Source organism: Gopherus evgoodei, chromosome 1 (genome assembly GCF_007399415.2).
Source record: "Gopherus evgoodei ecotype Sinaloan lineage chromosome 1, rGopEvg1_v1.p, whole genome shotgun sequence".
Taxonomy (NCBI): Eukaryota; Metazoa; Chordata; order Testudines; family Testudinidae; genus Gopherus; species Gopherus evgoodei.
The window spans coordinates 65,418,150-65,439,436 of record NC_044322.1 but is presented as its reverse complement, the minus strand read 5'-3'; the positions used below and the strand labels follow the sequence as shown (position 1 = coordinate 65,439,436).

At 44.7% G+C, this 21,287-nt stretch overlaps 1 long non-coding RNA gene across 3 annotated transcripts in view; it reads right to left on the bottom strand.

Moving 5' to 3' along the window:
- Positions 1-21,287, bottom strand: part of LOC115653251 — a 201,396-nt gene that overhangs the window by 110,458 nt on the left and 69,651 nt on the right. For 2 of the 3 annotated variants that reach the window (XR_004000890.1, XR_004000892.1), the window contains exon 2: positions 11,351-11,451. The exons of the other annotated variant lie outside the window; for it this stretch is intronic. This is a non-coding gene — a long non-coding RNA (uncharacterized LOC115653251). The remainder of the gene's footprint in view (positions 1-11,350; positions 11,452-21,287) is intronic. 3 annotated transcript variants of the gene reach the window in all.

Here is a 21,287-nt window from a genome sequence, read left to right as displayed (position 1 = left end):
TCTAAGGCTTAGGTGGGAGTCAGGCAGCCAGATGCCTGGAGTGAGGCAGCAGTGAGCATGTTCCGAGGCAGAAACATAGGCACCGAGGGGAAGCTTATCTTGAAAACAGATGCGCTGAGTGAGTTTAGGCACCAACAGACAAAGAAAATATTTTTGGAGAGAAACCTTGAGCTTAATCCAACTCAGAGTCTTCTTCTGAATCCAGCAAACAGACAAGACCACTGGTCCACAGAGGGCCCCAATCTGTAGGGGAGGATTGGAAGGGCTTGGCCTATTGAAACCTCATAGAGTACTCGGTGAGTGTTGCAAACTGAAGATCTGATGACTTTATAAACAGAAGGAAGCCCCTAGGGTGGGGTGTGGAAAGACTGTTCTTGCCAGAGCCCATGAGAGAGTTGGGATGAACTCTGGTAAGCTTATTACTAAGCATGAAGTTTCCTTTGTTGTTTTTAATATGTTTTCTCTGTAATGCTTTTTACCTTAAGAATCAAGTAGACTTGCTTAGAAAGAACTGTGTGGTAATTCATATCCATAGCAATCACTCTGTTGTCAGCCTCTGAAGCAAAAGCAAACAGGTCCGTTTAGCAAACAGACTGTTTTTGCTGGGAAAAACAAAATGAAAGCAGGGACCGTACAGCCTGGAAATACCCCAGTCAGAAGAGAGTGAGACATGAGTCTCCAGTCCACCCAAGAGAAGCAAGCGCTGCAGAGCAGGAAGCCTGAGCCCTCGTCCAGACTAACCCGCGGCATCGGCGGGTTAAATCGATTGCTCGGGGATCGATATATCGCGTCTAGTCTGGACGCGGTGTATCGATCCCCGAGCGCGCTTACATCGATTCCGGAACTCCATCAATCCGAACGGAGTTCCGGAATCGACACGGAGAGCCGCGGACATCGATGCGGCGCCGTCCAGACTGGTGAGTACCTCAATTTTAGAAATTCGACTTCAGCTACGTTATTCTCGTAGCTGAATCCACAAAAGCAAGAAAATACAAGAATGCTTAATCTGCTAGTTTGTTTTTAATTCAACTCCTCATATCTTCATACCTAACAGGAAAGTTCCATGTCATTGTATTCCAGAAGGCTTGGCAGCTTATAGACACAACATGGTGAAGTATGTGTTGTGTGGAAACCTCGACACTTCTAGTTCCCTGGTTTTATGGAAAAGTCTGATCTTTAACATTGTCACAGAGTTTTGAGTATTTAATTTCCTGTAGGCTAAGAAGAGTCTGTCTCATGGAAGTTCTGAAGGGCATGTCACTATCATTTATCTGTAAAAGCAGCAAAGAATCCTGTGGCACCTTATAGACTAACAGACGTTTTGGAGCATGAGCTTTCGTGGGTGAATATCCACTTCCTCAGATGCATGTCATTTATCATTTATCTGTACATTTAAATTACATGTGTAATTTAAAAATAATAATTTGTAGCAACAAATGTACACAGACCTGCTGGCAAACTACATATATGTGCCATCAGGTCAAGAAGCAAAAAAATTCTATTCCAGAGAAACAGGCCTCTGTCCTTAAACTGAAGAAGACTCCGTTGTCTATCAGCAGAACTAGAATTACAACTCTCATTGCACATGATTCACTAAGGAGAGAAACACTTGGGAGCAGTGTTTCTATAAGTAGAGGCAGCAAAGAATCCTGTGGCACCATATAGACTAACAGACGTTTTGGAGCATGAGCTTTCGTGGGTGAATACCCACTTCGTCAGATGCATGTAGTGGAAATTTCCAGGGGCAGGTATATATATATATATATATATATATATATATATATATATGCAGGCAAGCTAGAGATAATGAGGTAGTTCAATCAGGGAGGATGAGGCCCTGTTCTAGCAGTTGAGGTACATAGCAGAGGGGCATTGCTGGCATATGATAATGTAATATATGCTATCATATGCCAGCAATGCCCCTCTGCTATGTACATAGGCCAAACTGGACAGTCGCTACGGAAAAGGATAAATGGACACAAATCAGATATTAGGAATGGCAATATACAAAAACCTGTAGGAGAACACTTCAACCTTCCTGGCCACACTATAGTAGACCTTAAGGTGGCCATCCTGCAGCAAAAAAACTTCAGGACTAGACTTCAAAGAGAAACTGCTGAGCTTCAGTTCATCTGCAAATTTGACACTATCAGCTCAGGATTAAACAAAGACTGTGAATGGCTTGCCAATTACAAAACCAGTTTCTCCTCCCTTGGTTTTCACACCTCAACTGCTAGAACAGGGCCTCATCCTCCCTGATTGAACTACCTCTAGCTTGCCTGCATATATATATATATATATATATATATATATATATATATATATATATATATATATATATATATATATATATATATATATATATATATATACACACACACACCTGCTCCTGGAAATTTCCACTACATGCATCTGAGGAAGTGGGTATTCACCCACGAAAGCTCATGCTCCAAAAGGTCTGTTAGTCTATAAGGTGCCACAGGATTCTTTGCTGCTTTTACAGATCCAGACTAACACGGCTACCCCTCTGATACTATAAATAGAGGACACACACACTCGTCCTCTCCTGCCCAAGTTAATGCAGAGCTCCTTAATGAGTTCAGTACAAGCACCTGATTGCTAGGAGCAGGGCTGAAGATGACTTACAATTTGAACTCCTTTCCCTACAAAACCCTTCTCCTGTGGACTTCCCCCCTTGGTCTGTCTAAACCTGAATCTGGGGCAGGTGTTTTAGACATTAGATCAGTGTATTCCCTTTCCCACAGGTCTGGGAAGAGGAGGAAAGATTTTGCAACCACATCCTTCTTCTTGATTGGACCTAGCTGTTAAGAGTTACACAGATGAGACTTTCCTCCCCACAGTATAAGTCAGGGTTAATGGGTTAGTGGATTTCTAATGCAGTTGGGGGCAGGCAGGTTGCTGGCCAATTTGCCATTTTGCTTTGTGGTGCTTTCTGTTCCACCTTGGCCCTGCAATTGTAGCAGATGCTCTCTCAGAGGGCGGGATCAGCTGACATGGGAATTAGCAGCTCAGATCCAAAAGAGGAGACAGAGAGTAGCCTTGGAGAAGTTCTTCATCAGGATGCTGGGATAGGAGCAGTTCTAGGCCTTTTGTCAGCCTGGGCAGAAAATGGTTTTGGTGCTTCCACCCTCAGACTGGCCACCTTAAAAAAAATGAGCTGCCCCTCAGCTGGGAGAATGGGTGCTGTGGTGGGGCCAGCGGTGTATTATTGCCTAGGCAGACAAGGCCTAGGCCTAGGGTGGCAAATTTGAGCACCCACGGAGAAGCTTCCCTGCTCCAACTTGCCTCCTCTGCCAGCGTGCTCCCACGTCCTGTTTCTCTCCCCTCCCTCCCAGTGCTTGCACCACAAAACAGCTGTTTTGTGGGGAAGGGAGGGAGGGGGAAGAGGGGGAATGCGGTGCGTTGGGGGAAGAGGTGGGGCCGGGGCGGGGATTTGGGGAAGGGATCCAATAGGGGCAGGAAGGGAGTGGAGTTGAGGTGGGACTTTGGGGAAGGGGTTGGAATGGGGGCGGGGAAAGGGTGGAGTCGGGGCGGGCGGGGCGACAATTATTTCAGGGCCTGGGGTAGCAAAATCATTAGTCTGCCACTGGGTTGGGCACTACCCCATCCCCTGAGAATAAGGCTGGAACTGGCCTTTGAGGCTGTTCAGGCTGACAGCCAATCAACAGAGGCCTGTCAGGAGCCAGTCAGGGCAGGACAGAGGCAGCCAATCAGGGCTGGGTTAGGCCCTATATAAAGGTTGCTTAGCAGGAGGAAAGGCAGTCTCTCCCTGGCTGCCAAGGGAGGAGGACTGGCCCCTGGGCTGAAAGGTGGTACCTTGCACAGAGCAGTGCTGGGGAAGGGCAGAAGGAGCTCCAGCCAAGGAAAATCCTAGGCTGCAGGCCTTGCGACAAAGGGCCGAGCCTTGTACTACACCTGGCTGAGGAGGAACGTGGCCTGACACAGGCTGTGGCTGGCCCCTGTGACAAAGGAGCTAGATTTTGAAGCTGCATCCGGCCACTAGAATAGGTGCAGATGGAGGACTGCTGATAACACCAGACCTTGGAAGGAGGTGAGACCAGAGCACTGGGCACTGCCGGTGGGCAATGTCCTAAAGAGGATGCTGCTGAGCAGGGAGCAACACGGGTCTGGACACCAACAAGAGAGCAGATGACGGACAGGACACCATTTGCAGAGGGTGCCCTGAAGAGGACAGAGTTAATTCCCAGACATGCCAGCAGGAGGCGCTGCGGTGGTGAGTCCCAACCCCATCACAGGTGCCTAGGGGATTATGGGAAGTGAAAGAGACAAATGTCAGTACTGCAGTCAGCTCTTTCAGAAACATTTAGGGGAGTCCAAGGTACCCTGAGCGCCTTATCAGTGACATCTGTATTCAGGAGTTACCATAAAAATATATATTTAGCCTGTTATTAAAATGCCCGTCTACCTGAAAATCCAGAATGGCTCCAAAAGGAGCCTTACACCCTATCACATCAGGTCATCCCAAAAAGAGCCTGCACACACAGCCGATGAATCTGTTACATTTACAGTCTTTTCATTTCCCAGATCAAAGTAGTGCAGGCCAGGGCAAAATGAACAATGACAAAAAATGTGCAGGTTTTACTCAGTGGGATTGTAAAGAATCATATGGAGATAGAGAATGAACTTGATCGAATTGCAATGAAAGATTAATTGTGTGACGTTTGGGTAATTGGTTAATGGGACTGGGCCAGCGCCTGATGTCTGATGGTTTGAAAAGAGGATGAGACTGCAGTTTCAGCTATTTGAAAAAGGCTTTACAGGCCAAACTGTGCTCAGGTCTGTAACTTCCACTGCCTGAGAAATGAAATGAAATCTAAATGTAAATAACAGACTTGCCTGATATGTAGAGGTATATTTTTTGCTTTGACACTAACATTCATAGTATCAGTGCTTGAAGTACAGAGACTGACAGAGGCCCGAACAGGCACCCAGTGTAAAAAAACATGATCTAAACAAATAATTTTGGATTAACATTGGTGCATTAACCTACAAGTAATTAAAAAGAAAAGGCAGTGGGCAGCCTTGTTAGCCACTGCTCAGGGTATAATGGGAAGCCATTATAGTATGAGATTGTAAAAATGAGGCCTTGTCTGTTCTGCAAGGACACAAAAGAGCAAGTGGTACTTCTCCCAAAAGTAGATTGTCCTTAGCCAATATTTCCTCACCCTCTTTTCCCCTCTTTACTGTAAACTGTCTGCCCTCCACTGCAAAACTGGTTGCATTTCAGCAGTGCTATATGCATGTACGTTGGGATTGAAGATGCTCCATAAATGTAAGATATTATTAAGACAACGTTAAACAGGAAGTTACGTTGAATGTACACTGGCCCACTTTCAAAGATTACTCATTCATCTGACTTATTGAAATTAAAAAACACTAAGATCATTGACATATCTGTAAGACTTCCCCCAGATTCTAGATGAACCATTTCAAATTTATTTAGCAACTGGGGCTGAATCCTACAAGTTGTTCAGTGCCTTCTGAGAGGGCAATGTGGGGTGAGGGCACTGCATCTCTCAGCAGACATACAACACCTTGCAAGATTGGACTTTTAAGGATAAATTCTGCTCTGGTGCCCACCAGTGCATCACCACTACAAATGCCTTCACACACACACACACACACACACACACTACAAATTTGTACTGTAAGCAAACAGAAGTAAACAATTAAAATATACTTGGTTCAGTCCATTCACACAAGATGCATTGAATGAGTTTGAAAGCAGTGTTGTTGCCAACTTTGAACAAGCATTGGATGTTTAAAACTTCAGTTCCTGGAGTCATGTAAACAAATGTGAATCTTTGCTGCCATTTAAAAAAAAAATTATAAACCTTTCAGTTGAGAAGAAGCTTAAAGATGTGACCTACGTTTCTCTCTTCTCCCCCTCCCCAGGCTTAAACACCAGAGGGGAAATTTAAAAAGGACCCAACATGATTTTGTTTTGTTTTAATCTCATAATTTTGTGGGACTGACCCATGATTCTTGAGCATTGGAGGTTGGCAGTACTGCTAGCTACAGTACCACTTCTACACAAGTGCTTATATAAGCAAGTCCAGTTACAATACACTCTGGATACTATCCAACATTCATAGATTCCAAGGCCAGAAGGCACCGTTGTGATTATCTAATTTCACTTTCTTCCTATAGCACAGACCACTGAATTCCCCCAGAATAGCCGAGCACATCTTTTAGTAAAACATTCCATCTTGATTTAAAAATTGACAGTGATGGAAAATCCACCAGGACCCTCAGTAAATTGTTCCAAAAGTTAATTAGTCTCATTATTAAAAAATTGACGCCTTATTTCCAGATGGAACTTGCCTGGCTTCAGTTTCCAGCTATTGGATCATATTATGCCTTCTTCTGTTAGATTGAAGAGCTCATTATGAAATATTTGTTCTCTATGTAGATACTTATACACTATAATCAAGTTGCCCCTTAGCCTTCTCTTTGTTAAGCTAATTAGTGATTGGGCTCCTGGAGCCCAATCTATATGGCATGTTTTCTAATTCTTTAATCATTCTCGTGGCTCCTCTCTGAACCCTCTCCAGTTTATCAACATCCTTCTTGAATTGTGGACACCAGAACTAGATGCAGCAACCACTTCTGGAATAGTGTAACATCATTGCAGTGGTTGCACTGAAGTGGCTTGTTTGGGAACTGAAATGGCAGTATTGGGAGGCTGTCAAGAGCACAACTGCCTCATCTGGCAAACCTCGTACAGTTCACTGGCTGAGGCCCTGCCTCCCTCCCTGAACCATACTTCCCTCATCATTCTTCCTTCTGAAAACATCCTCCTCACCAGACTCACTAATGCCCTGACTTTGAACATCCTCAGCCAGTGAACTACAGACGTTTTTCTGGCTTCAAGTGCTGCTCTCACAAGCCACCTGTATTTAGTCAGGCTGTTGACCAACAAACTGTCTCCAGAGAGACCCAACTTCATTCCTGCCATCTCCATGCTCCAGTAGCCTGCTGTTAGTTATACTTTGCATAGTCTCCTGAAGTCCAAAACTTCACCTTCCAAAATGGATAGCTGTTGGCCTCTGCAGCCACATCTTTACATAAAAAGAACTGTTCAGAACATGCATTTGGGCTAGCTCTTGGAAGACTTTGTGTCCACACTGCCACCAGGTTTTTAAAAGTGAACCAATTAACCAACTGATCTTGAATCAGTCCTTAAACCTGCTGAGAGAGATCTATTCTTGTTGATTCCAGGCCTACTTGGAGACATTGGAAGCAGGGGTGTCACGTATAGGTGCAAGGCATTTTACAAATGGGCCAAAATCTTAACTGGTTCAGTGAATGTTAACTTAATCTAGTGTAGACCACACCTCATGTCAAGACTTTAAACTCTTAAATCTTAATTTAGACTTGAAAATAAGTGACCTGATATTCCAAAGTGCTGAGCACCCAGAAGCTCTCAGTGACTTCTAATGTTGTACTCCTAATTTTAAAAACCTTAGCCTGATTCTTTAATTCCTCATTTCCTAAGCTTAAAGAGACAACTAGATATGAACTGGAGAGCCCATGTTTCATTTTTCAAACCAGTCAGTTGTTACAAAACCAAAATCAGGGGTTGTTCCAAAGCCAGGTTTTATTTTGTCCGTGCCACCACAATTTGGGAAGTTCAAAAACAAAACAAAAAATTCTGGGTTTTAGAGAACAAATGGGACTAAATGCAATATCCCAGAGCAGAGGTCAGCAACCTCTGGCACGCGGCTCACCAGGGTGAGCAACCTGGCGGGCCAGTCCAGTTTGTTTACCTGCGTTGGCAGGTTCAGCCGATCATGGCTCCCACTGGCCATGTTTTGCCGCTCCAGGCCAAAGGGGCTGCAGGAAACGATGCGGGCTGAGGGCCAGTGGGAGCTGAGATCAGCCGAACCTGCCAACATGGTGCTTACCCTGGTGAGCCATGTGCCACAGGTTGCCAACCTGTTCTAGAACCTCAGTTCTGCCTCTGATTTTAGGGGTGCCACTCTCAGTGTGCGCAGGAGGCAGAATTCAGGTCCAGGGGTTCAATACACACTTTTCTGAGAGAAGATGTAAATTAAGTCAGAGACTGAGGCCCAGATACTGCAACTGTGTACTTACATAGAGGTCACTTATGATTACATGGTCATCTCTCTGCCCTGGTGAAGTCAGTTGGAGCCACAGAAGTTCAAAGATCCCCCACATGAATCTAATTGGAGGATCAGAACCTAAATTATCACATTGCATGTAAAATTTCAAGTTAATGTTCCAGTGAAATCTTTGGGAATATTGTCATTAAAGGGGAATTAATCCCCCACTTTCCCTGAAAAGGACAAATTTGGGACAAGCAAATCAGATTATTCACCTTTACTGAAGAGGAAACATCAGCCAGCGGCAACTGCAAGAATATTCTGGAATAAAACTTTATATATATTAAAAAAAACAAAACAGGTCACTGCAGTCAAACCTGCTGGAATTTTCCTAAACACCAGAAGAGTTTGAAGGGCCTGGTTTAGTAGCAATGAGTGGCCACTGAGAGTTGTGCAAGGAGGATGAGACTACTGTAGGGAAACAAAGTAACCATTAGGATTGAGCAAGTCTGTGATTTCATCCTCCAAAAGAACACAGCAAACAAAAACAAGCACTGTACACTGTTCAGTAAAGCACATTGCCTGCCGATTTGAATTTGGCAGGAAAGTCGGGCTGCAAATGACCTAATTTATCTCAATTCGTATCAGATTAGCAAATTTGGAAGATGTTATGTGAAAATAGGTAACCAGGGAGTCACAAAGAGAAGGATTTTAAAGTCTTTAAGCAATAATGACTTTTTATATGACCAATTTCTGATTGATGTCCCTCTAATAACTGCAGGGAGACCACAAGGGGCAGGGTGGAATTTTTTTTTTTTTAAGAAAAGCTTTTCCAGTGAAAGGCTTGGTTTGAAAAGAAAACTAGAAAATACAAATATGTATAAGTGTTTCTAAATCAAAATCACACACAAAAGGAAAATCATACCCAAAATGCTCAGGAGCAATGAAAACACAATGAGAACTAACTGTGCATATGTTTATAGCAGTCAATCAATTAGACCTAGATAAAATATATGAAATAATAGGCTATTTTTGTGAAGTATAAGATTATAATGACATGAATGGACTCTGCTGACATCATTGGCAAGAGCAAACGTCTCATGACAACAAGAATGATGAAGTGCATGGAAATAATCCCATAAGAAAAGAATGAAAAAACCAGGCTTGTTTATGTAAGAGGATATAAATAAGAGGGGAGATGATAAACAATGAATGGTCTAAAGAAGGTCAATAAGTAACTTTTTTCTTCTTGTCTGAATACAAGACCGAGATGATATGCAAAGTAACCAAAAGGCTGCAGTTTTAAATATATTAAAAATATATATATTTTTTCACTCAGTGCACAATCAGTGTGTGGAACTCATTGCTATTGTGGAGACCAAGAAATCAGTACAATTATAAGAGAATAGGACATTTATATGGATAACAAGAATACCCAGCATTATAATGTCAAGTACTTAAAGAGCCTCAGTGATTAAGTCAACCTCTAACTACTGAGTGTTAAGAGGAAAGCCCTTTTGGGGTAGAGTATCCCACATCTACTATTGCAAGATTTCTTGCACTTCTGTCTGAAGCAGCTGGCCACTGTCTAAGATAGAATATTGGAATAGGTGGACCATGAGCCTGATACAATGTGGCAATTCCTATGTGCCTATATAGCTGAAGGAGACTTTATCACTGAAAGATCTATGTAATATATTTAAATAACAGTGAACAAAAACCTTTCAATAGAAGCGATTTGCTTTTTAAAAAAAATAATAAACCAAGATTGCAAACTTCAAATTTAAAGACTTGGCTGTTAGGGGAGATGATGGTATGCAAAGTTTTTATAGTTTGACCTCTTATAAAGTCAGCCTAATTGAAAACCCAAAGCCAAGCCTAATAATTTTTCAATCTCCTACAATTTGAGGGTGTTCAGATTTGGAATTTTCATTTAGCTACATCTTTTCTTTTCTTTTTTTTTTCCCCCTTTCCTGCTTCCTCCTCCTTTGTCCTCCTCTCTCATGGTGCTGTCCTCCTACCCCGTTGCATCATGCCTGTCTCTCAGGGGAGAAAGACAAGTCAGTCTATTTTATTTTTAAAATTTAACAAAGAAGAATTTTAAGTATTTGGTTTAAGAAAAAAATTGAAGTTACTTTTGAATATAATAATTTCACTGCACTCCTACAATGCTTACCCTATTATCTCATTTCTGTAGTCTTTCAGTCTGTTTCTGTCACACAGTCACATTGAGTAATCTATATTCACAAGGAGTCCCTTTGTCTTGAGTGGGATTTACACAAGTATTCCCATTGAACACGACTAAAAGTGGCAGAACAGAGTCTGACAGTGACACAAATCCTGCACACCAGTCCATTAAAGTATAAATATGGCTGATAGAAAGCAATGAGTTATTGTATATGGTGGTTTCCACAATAAAAGTTTACTTGTACCAGATTCTTATCCAGATATTTTCCTGTTATTGCTGTCCTCTTGTATGCTAATTTTTAATGGCAACCACTTCACTTCAATGCTACTAACAGAGTAAAAAAAATAATTGAAACTTTTTATCTTATTATTGAAATGGAGATTTATAAAATATGGCCCATACCTTCCTTTGTAGCATATGAGAGTGGAAAAAAATGAATGTAGTTGGATGTGTATTTCATAATTAATAAGATTTCATTTTAGGGTAATAGGATATATCAAAAGGATTTTTCAGTCAGAAATGACAGTCCTTTTAAGGCAGAGGGTTAAACCAATTTTGCAGTAGTTTTTTATTTTGCACCTACTGGAACACTGCAAGTGGCTTTGGACTGTCAGTCATTGATTATCTTTGGATTTACTGCCTGTTTTGCACTTGGGCACGTCTCTCATTTTTCTATCTGAGCTTGTTTGTAACACAGCTCAAGTTGAACCTTGTCCTTTTCTGAACAGTCAATCTCTAAATAGTAACCTACTCTCTTGTTTTTACCATTCATTGCCATTTGATAATAGTTAGGTAGCCTATGTGAACTGAGTTACCAATTTTGGTCCAATTCCTAGCACAGTGCAAAAAAAAAGCCATCACAACTGGCACCAATTGCTGCCCTTATTTATAGGCTCAGCAGCATACTAAGCCATATCTATATCCATCTTGGACTTTTATGTGGCACCTGCCCCACAAAAATCACTTTACAAAGCACATCTGCTTTTCTCAGTAGTGTGGTGACACTGCATAATACAGTAGAAGTCCAATTTTAAAACACTGATCTTAGACTAACCCATTATATGAACCATTTTTTCTGCTGCCGAACGCGGCCTCAATTCCTCAGCCAATATTCAAGCAGATGTAGAGGTCTGAAAGGACACAGAGCTCTGGCACCTAAACAAAGATAAATCAGGCACTCATTTGTTACCATTCATTAGGTACATTATCGCTGAATGATTAATACATTAATTTATGAACTGTTCCTTCTGTAAATTGTGAGATGTTTTATTTTACAAACTCCTCAATCCCCAGTTAGTTCATAACATAGAGATTCTATTGTATGTACTCAAAGGGCCATCCAGGTACTTCTTCAGATGTTGTATGATGTACTTCGTGTAACATAAAAAAGGCATAACCCAGGTCGTCTTTCTATTCAAGGATAGAAATGAGATTAATTCAGTTCTAATTTAATCACCCCTGTTATCCAAGCTCATTGAGTCCTGCTGTGCACAAAACCCCTTTGTGGTGTAGAGGTGAAAATCAATGGCTTCAGAGCCTTTCAGAAACAAAGATGTTCTTGGCTTTTTTTCTGAGAAATTTAAGGTGTGTCCCATAGTGTGTGTCCCATAGTGTATCTCAAAGGTAATTATGCAGCCATATCATCCTGAGTCAAATTGAGATTATCAAGTAGATTGAGCAATTTGTGGCCAGCCACTAGATAAGACTTCTAGCAATATGGGAATCTGGGCAACACAAACATTTACCGCCCACCTCCCCCTTCCATCTCTAAAATCTAGATGGTATTATGAAATGTTGCAAAGACCAATTTATGAAGTATTTCAACTGAATCCTAATTTAGTAATCCTATGGCTTGGTCTGATAGTATGTTGTATTAGAAATACTGAATTCTATTATCAGAGGGGTAGCTGTGTTAGTCTGGATCTGTAAAAGCAGCAAAGAACCCTCTGGCACCTTATAGACTAACAGACGTTTTGGAGCATGAGCTTTCGTGGGTGAATACCCACTTCCTCAGATGCACGTGCATCTGACGAAGTGGGTATTCACCCACGAAAGCTCATGCTCCAAAACGTCTGTTAGTCTATAAGGTGCCAGAGGGTTCTTTGCTGCTGAATTCTATTAAATATCTATGTCCTAGTGCAAAAGATCAGAGTATTAGTATTCATACTAATTGCACTGATGAAAAATGCAAAAATAAAAGAAGGGTCTAGAAGAATGGAGACATGCTATCGTTTTCCTATGTTGTCATATTGGGGTCATCCTGGGCAAATATTGAGGTCTTTACTTCAGGGTTGATTCTGCCACCCTTACACTGAATAGGGTACTTCTTAAGATGAATAAAGTGGCAGAATTGAGTGCTTTGTTTTTACTCAGTAACAATAGGCATTTTCCCCAAAAGGACTGTGGGATGTAGGTCAATATGCTATAAGGCAGGCGTTCTCAACCTTTTTCTTTCCGAGGCCTCCCTCAACATTCAGTAAACTGTGCCACAACTATTTTTTCTGCATATAAAAGCCAGAGCTGGCATTAAGGGGTAGCAAATAGGGCAATTGTCTGGAGCCGCATGCCACGGACTCGTGCGAAGCTAGGTTTGGCTTCGCACGAGCGTAGCAGGGCTTAGGGCCCTGGACATCAGCCCCATGTGGTGGGGCTTTGGATTTCTGCCGTGGTCTCCAGCAAATCTAACAGTGGCCCTGCTTGGCGCCCCCCTGAAGCCTGCCTGCAGACCCCCAGGGCAGGGCTGGCTCCAGAGTTTTTGCCGCCGAGTGGCGGGGCGGAAAGCCGTGATTGGCGGCACCTTCAACGTGCCGCTTTCTTCTTTGGTGGCAGGTTGTTCCCTCCGAGAGGGACCGAGGACCTATTGCTGAATTGCCGCTGAAGAGCCCGACGTGCAGCCCCTTCCCCTTGGCCACCCCAAGCACCTGCTTGCTGAGCTGGTGCCTGGAGCCAGCCCTGCCCCGGGGGGCCCCGGGCCCCTGGTTGAGAACCACTGCTGTAAGTCATGGCAATCTATGTAAATATTAATTTGTCATGTGACATGGCACCTGTAAATCTGATACTTATGGCAATTTACAGATTGTATATGAATCTGTATTTTTCAAGTTTTTTGCTGATCTAAAACTAAGTGAGAATATTTCATTCAGGATCCTCACGTGAGTCACACTATATAGACAGTGGCCTATTACAGATAATACACTGATATATGGGAATTGCGTTTTAGAACTCGGGTATCTTTTAAAACTATCACCTAAATATTAATGAAAACCCGATTGTATGACTTTTTGCAGTTGCATAGTGCACTTCATTGATAACAGACATGCTACTGCACACAAGGGATTATGCAGGACAAAAAGAATTTCCCATTGCAAGTCTAAATATTTTAAATCTGTTACTATGAATAGAGGTTTGGTTTTTTTAATGCTGTTTGCTCAGAGAAAAGAAGGAGAGGAGAAGAAAACTGACAGAGATGGTTGATACACATAAAGATGAGATGGAGACATTTCCTCTTCCAAATAATTACCCCCAGTCACAAATTTAGCCCTTAAATTAAAGAAATACACCTAAAAGAACAGTCCTCAGTTTCTCCTCACTATAATGGATGGCTCGGTTGTTAATTCCCTAGCCCCTGAATGGGCAACTAACTGACTAATAGTTTTGTTAAGCAGGGAATTAATCCTTTTCTTCCTATAGTGTGAAATTCCACTATGCAGAGGATCAGCACAAGGCGTAGAGACCACTGGCATCCTCTACGGAGGTGAATTTCACCGACATCAGATTCTTCTGATCTTTGAAATACCAGTCCCACAGTATACTTGGGCATGGGAGGCAAGTTTGTAGAAAGCTTGGTGGTGCCCAGAACCCCCCCCCCCAACTCTGCCCCTCAAACTCCGCCTCCACCTGCCTAAGGCTCTGGGCAGGGTTTCAGGGGGGAGGTCTGGGGTGCAGGTCCTGGGCTGGGGATTGGGGTGCAGGCTTTGGGAAGGAGTTTGAGTGCTGGGAGCAGATTCCGGGCTGGGGCATGGGGTGGGTGTGCAGGAGGGGGTGAGGGCTGCAGGCTTTGGGATGGAGTTTGGGTGCAGGCTCTGGGCTGGTGGTGAGGGTGTAGGAAGGGGTGAGGGGTGCAGGCTCTGGGAGGGAGTTTGGGTGCTGGGTGCAGGCTCTGGGCTAGGGCAGAGGGTAAGTGTGCAGGAGGGGGTGAGGGGTGCAGGCTTTGGGAGGGGGTGAGGGGTGCAGGCTCAGCTGGGGGTGGGGGTGTAGGAAGGGGAAGTGGTGCACGCTGGGGCAGAGGATCAGGCTGCAGGGGAATGAGGGTTGGGGCTGAGGATGAGGGGTTCATGATGCGGGGGAGCTCAGGGCTGGGGCAGAGGCTCAGGGTGTGGGGGGATGAGGGCTCTGGCTGGGGCTGAAGATCAGGGTGCGGGGGGATGAGGGCTCTGGCTGGGGATGAGGATTAGGGTGCAGAGGGATGAGGGCTCTGGCTGGGGATGACGATTAGGGTGCGGGGGAATGAGGGCTCTGGCTGGGGCAGAGGATTAGGGTGCGGGGGGATGAGGGTTGGGGCGGAGGATGAGGGTTTGGGGTGTTGAAGAGGCTCAGGGCTAGGGCAGAAGAGCAGGGTAAGGGCAGCCATTAGTGGATGGCAGGCGCTAGGACCCTGGGGCAGCAGACAGCAGTTCTGCCGGGAGCTGATCTGCGAGCAGGCAAGGACACGGCAGAGGGGGGACACAGGGGGAGGGGTGGAAGGCAGAGGCTGGGACCCGTTCCAGGCAAGGACGTGGCAGGGCATGGGGTGGGGGGAGACCCGCGGGGGCCGGGGCCTGATCCACGCAGGGCCAGGGGAGAGACCCAGCTCCAAATATTGCTGGAGCAGGGCACCCGGCCCTGAATATTCCTGGATCCTAGGCACCTCGAGCCCATACAACCCGCCGCCTATGCACTTGGGGGTGGGGGGAAGGGGGCATGGATCAACATTCATGTCCACTCCCCGTCGATATCCAGCCCAAGCCAGGGAAGCTAATGAGCCAACCAGCAGTACAAATTCGGTGATGAATCCTGGTCACATGCTGCCTGATGCATTGTGCATATGCTACGCCACCGTTTATTTCAGCTGGATGTGCCACCTTTTGTAGGTGTGTTCAGGGGAGGATATTGGAAGTAGATGTGCAAAAGACAGCACAACCCTCCTACTGACACTAGATAAAATCAGGAATAAGGCCACTGAAGTAAGTGGAATTATACTAGTGTAAAACTGAGAGGAGAATTGGGCCCTTTTATTCTACTTGTAGCACCATTATGTTAGTTCTTATCAGTATGTCTTGCTTTTTTACTGGTATGTTAAATATAATGGGCTGAAGGGAAGCAGCTGGCGCCTTTCTTCACCGGAAACCCAAGCTCAATGGGTTTGGGAGACTGACCCCTTGCCTCTTCCTTGGATATGTGGGGGCAAACCACATACCTCTGATGGGTACATTCAAAGGGAAATGTGCAAGTTACATCTTGGCAAGCTTCAATTTCATCAGAGTTATTGCTGTACAGGAGCAAATGGGTCCATAGGTTGATTACCATATATTTTTCTTGAGTCTGTGCCATATGGGAGCATAGGCGTCAACTCCGTGGGTGCTCTGGGGCTGGAGCACCCACTGGGAAAAATTAGTGAGTGCTCTGCACCCACCAGCAGGCAAGCTCCCTGCCCTGACCCCCGCCTCATCTCCTCTTCCCCCTCCTCCTCTGAGTGCCCCACATCTCTGCTCCTCCTTTCCTCCCAGTGTTTGCTGCTGTCAAACAGCTGTAGCAAGCTTCAGGAGGGAGCGGGGAGGAGCAAGAATGTGGCATGCTCAGGGTAGGAGGCGGGCCAAGGATCTGGGGCAGAGAGGAGGCGGGGACTTTGGGGAAGGGGTTGGAATGGGGGCAGGACAGGGGATGGGGGCAGAGGGTGGTCAAGCACCCACCGGCACCAGAAGAAGTTGGCACCTATATATGGGAGGTTTGGAGAAGTGGTATGTGTCTACATGTAACCATGTATATTCTCTTTTGCAATCTCCTCTTTTCCCATTCTATTTCTGATTGAGATAGAATTTGGATCCATATTAGTGGCCCACAGCTCTGAGCCTGTGAGATCAAACTTTAGTAAGAAAAGAAATATAACCATAGAACTGCAAAAGCCAGGCTGTGCTGGCAGCCTGTGATGTTGTAATTAAATCCTATTTGTCCCAAACGTTTATATAATACAGGTTGTTGAGGAGAGACCAAGACTTTATTAGCTTGCCAACACTGAAAACACATCCACTGCAGGATACATGAATCCAGCTTCCAAAACAACACTTATTCAGAAAACAACAGAGCTATATTTATGATCTTCATGTCAAAGATCCGTGACTTTGCTCCCAGTGCATCTTGTGATATACTTAAATACAATCTGTGCATGGTGAGCCCAAACAAGAGACAGGAGAAGTGATCCCAAAGCAACACTTGAGTCTCTGCTCCTGTTTACAATAGAAAAGGACCTTTCTCTGAGGACAGGTGTCAGCAATGACTGTAGCTGATCCACTGATGACCATGGGTTAACTGCACGCATAAAAAAAGGATAAACGCCGTTCAGCAGCATGTCAGTAATTGTAGTTTGTCCTTGTCTACATGTTCATCAAAACCATTCCAGCTGCAACCACTTCAGGTACCCATTGTCAGTAGTATGCATATTTTTCTCCTGTAGCCAGCAAGTGATGCTCGCCTGTCCCTAGGCCATTTTAATATATTAATAGCTATTTGACATTTTTTTTTTCAAAACTGAAAACATACATTTGCCCCCTCCAACCCAAGACAGCTGTTAAAAAAAAATCACCTGGATATTTACACACATTCATACCATAACATCAGTATTTATAATCCTGGTCTCTTCCAAAGAAGTTCGACATTCAATTTTAGACTAGGGGTAAATTTTTCAAAAACTCCTAACTCAATTAGAAATCCAAGTCCCATATTCAAAAGTGATTTGGGCACTTAGGTGTAGAAGTCTCAGAGAAAGTCAATGGGAATTAGGCTCCTAAATTACTTTTGAAAATGGGACTTAGAAGTCCAAGTTGGATGCTTTTAAAAATTTAAGCTATAGTCTGTGGGAGCTCACAGAAAAGCTTGGAGAGAAGAGGAAATACCAACTCAATAATAAACTCAGGAGAATTCTGCATGCTTGCCAAAATCTGTTACAAGCTGATGTAACCAGATAGGTGACACAAATTTGGACAGTAAGAGTAAAGTAGTAGCCAAGGAGTTTACGACTGTGGTTATGTTACTTGATGGTCTAAGGCAGGGATTGGCAACCTTCAGCACACGGCCCATCAGGGAAATCTGCTGGCGGGCTGGGATGGTTTGTTTACCTGCAGCATCAGCAGGTTTGGCTGATCGCAGCTCCCACTGGCCACGGTTCGCCATCCCAGAGCAATGGGGGTGGCGGGAAGCCACGGCCAGCACATCCCTCAGTCCACGCTGCTTCCCGCAGCCCCCATTGGCCTGGAATGGTGAACCGTGGCCAGTGGGAGCTGCGATTGGCCAAACCTGTGGACGCGGCAGGTAAACGAACAGTCCCAGCCCACCAGTGGATTTCCCTGATGGGCTGTGTGCCAAAGCTTGCTGATCCCTGGTCTAAGGGTATGAATAGCAGGTTGAAAAGTGAATCTTTGTGCTCAACAGGCAAATGTATTTGTGCTCATCTGAAAATTTACTTCAAGTAATAAAGTCCACAAATCCATTCCAATTGGTATTTCAGCCTGCTTGCAATTTGAGGGCAGAACCAGACCTTCCAGTCACTGGCAGCAGGGGAGTACCTACCACCTCCTGAAGTTGCCTCTAGCTGAGAACTTCCACAGCCAGGATAATTCAAATCTACCTTCCTATATCACAGAATGTGGATATTTTTAGGAAAGGAAAAACTATTTCTCCTACGGCACAGCATGGTTGGGGGGCTATGGGTATGCATACCTAGAGGAATCCACAAGTCTGTGACCTGACCTTTTCGCATAGAAGTGCCCTGCACTTTAGGGCAGGTGAGAAGGGGAACCAAACCCTGAAGATTATCTAGTTTGCTGCACTCCATGAAGGTGGGAGGAGAAACAATTGCTGAGGATTATCCGCCTTCCTACACTCTGTGAAGCTGAGCAAGGGAAGAGAAAGCTGATTTTATTTTTCCCTTTGGGGAGTTTGTTCCCATGGTCCTGCTTCAGAGGAAGAAGCAAAACTGGGCTCAGAACGTGCTCTGAAAATATTTAAATTGGCTCATGATCTCCCTGTCCTCAAAGAGGCACACACTCCTGATGCTTACAAACTGCTGTAATCCACTACATTTCTTGCATCTTTTCCCATATATCTGTTGATTACTGATTACTCTCGCCCCTTGCTCCACCGATATGGCCACCAGGTGCCCGTTATCTACCGGGTAATGAGCGTTGGGGTAGGGCGGAGGTTCGATCACTGGATGCCTGGGGGGGGGGGTGTTAAGTGCCCAAGGGCAGTGACGGAGAGCACGCAAGCAATCACTCTTAGTGTTTAAGAGAATAAGGGTTTATTAAATGAATCACAGATAATGATAAGGGAAAACACGATCAGTTACATCTGGGGCTTACAACACACTACCAAAGCAAATAATACAAATACTGCAATTACAAATAAAAGCTGGCCCTGGTATTTTTCTAAATCCCAATAGTTATCTAAATCATTCCAGGGGTTAGTAGGAGTAATATTGGTGCTATTAGTAATCATAAGTGCAGCAACTAATTTCCCTAAACAAATTGTGAGGCTCAACTGATCCCCCTTGCTTTTGAGATTTCCTGGTCAACGGGTTTCCCCTAGCAGGAGTCTCAGGGCGGCTAGAATCAGTCTTTGCCTCTTATCTATCAGTACAGAATACTTAACAGCTAATTATACTTACACATACAAACCACGAAAGTTTCATTACGGCCGGCAACCGGTTAGGCTTCAGGAAACGCGTGAGCCGAGAGAGCGTCCAAGGTGATCAGGCCTGGATACGGTTTCGACAGGAATTCGGGGGCTCTCTGCCCGTCCCCGGGAGGGGACCGGCAATATATAGTAAATTTGTCGTCATAGTTTGTGATAAGCCAATTGAGGGGTTGCGAGTGACATATGCCCATACAAGGGAGGTAGACGGGCTTTAACATCTTTACTCAGGAAGCAACCGTCGCGAGGGGAACTGTGTCTCTTCAGGCTGGCTAACCACAAGGCTGCTTTTCCTGTTGCAAGTTCTGCTTTCAGAGCAGCTGTATGACAGTTCTGAGGGCTGGGGGAAAAATCCGTTGGGGGGTGGAGGCCGGAGCACCCGTAGTCTGGCCCTGGGGCCCCACTTGGGGGTCTAACAATATCTAGCACTGTCCTGGTATGTGCTGGCTTCCACAGTGTGTGCAGCTTTAGGAGCTGGTCTTGTTTGACTCTGACTTTGAGCTCTGTGTACCTTTCTGTCTCAGGTCTCTTTTCTGGTGGTATTTCGGATTCTCAATCATATTTAAAGTGTTGAAGTGTCCACCCTCCGTAAGTTTTATTCTGCCCTGGGTGGTGGGTATCATAGTTTGGGGGAGGCACAGCCTCTCACAGCCAGCCTGGCATGGTCGCACCCATGCTCTGCCCCCAGGTCCCCTCCTGCAGTACCTGGTGCTCTGAGTCTGCGCTGGCTGGGGCTGGGGCTGGCCAGCCTGCTGCAGGGACTTGGGGCAGCTGGCGCCGTGGCTGCGCTGCCTGCCTAGTACTCTGGGGTTGGGGGTGCCACCACCAGGTGCACCAGTGCTGGGGGCAGGGGCCATGGTGGGGGTGCTCTGGATTCCTGTGGGAAAGGGGAGGAGCCTCAGGCACAAGGGGAAGTGCCGGGGGCTAGCCTCCCCCAATGGCGGGGTTACTGGCCACTCGTGCATTCTGGACAAGTTGACTCCCGCTAGTGAACAAATTCTAATTGCCTTGTCAAAGATTATTTCTGGGTCTGCAGGTGTGTGTGTGTGTGTGTGTGTTTCCTTTCAGATTCCAATCACAGTTTGGTCTCTTAACAAGGACTTAACACCCAAAACTGCAAGATTGTTTCTTCAGCCTTAGATCAGGTTCAGTTTCTTTTTGTGCCTGTATGTTCAAAACATCACTCATATTTCAGTTTTACAAATTTTTGTAGTACAGTTTCATAGTTTGCCTCTGCCTGAATTATCTGAAAACTGTTAAATATCCCAAGTGTATCAGAACCTGCTAGTGTTAGAAATAAGACTACCTCTGATTTTCTTCCTTTTCACTGTCGCTCATTGATTGCAGACACAGAGGAAGCACTGTTTAAATCTATTCCAGTTGCTTCTCATATTTCCAGAGTTTTATCTCTACTGGAGCTTTTACCTGCTCCATTCTTCCACTCAGGTAATTTTCCTCCATTTCTATTTACACCTGGTACCATGTGGTGTTCAGTAATCGCTTTGGGCCTAAGGTACTTGAAAGAGATCTGTTTACCCAGTGATGCAGTTCTAACTATCTCTGCATCCAGAACATGGGGTTCTTCAGCACCTGTCCTCCAACTTCCAGTCTGGGAAGCTAACTCATTTAAAGGTACAGTTTCCAATACCACATGCATTACTGGCCTCTTTGGATTTATACTGCTGTAAGTAAGAGCAGAATCAAGCTGTATATGTGCAGAGCCAAATTATCCTCTCAGTGTAGCAGTGTAACCCAATTGCTTTCCCTGGGGTTGCACTGCCATAGTAAAGAAGAATTTTGTCTACAATGCATTTAAAAATCTGCTAAAAATTGCTCTCTTCCCCAACACACTTAAGTGCTGTTAGGGAAACACAGAAGGACTTTGTTTACTGCCTGACAATGGAACTCCTCAAGGAAAGCCCTTCAGTGGAGCAAATGATTACAGAACTGCTAGGCTTTTATGTTTAAAGATTTCAGAATATGCTTCTGAAATAAATGTCAATAAAAAAAGGCACAGATCTACTAGAATTATAAAAGTAGGGGGGAGG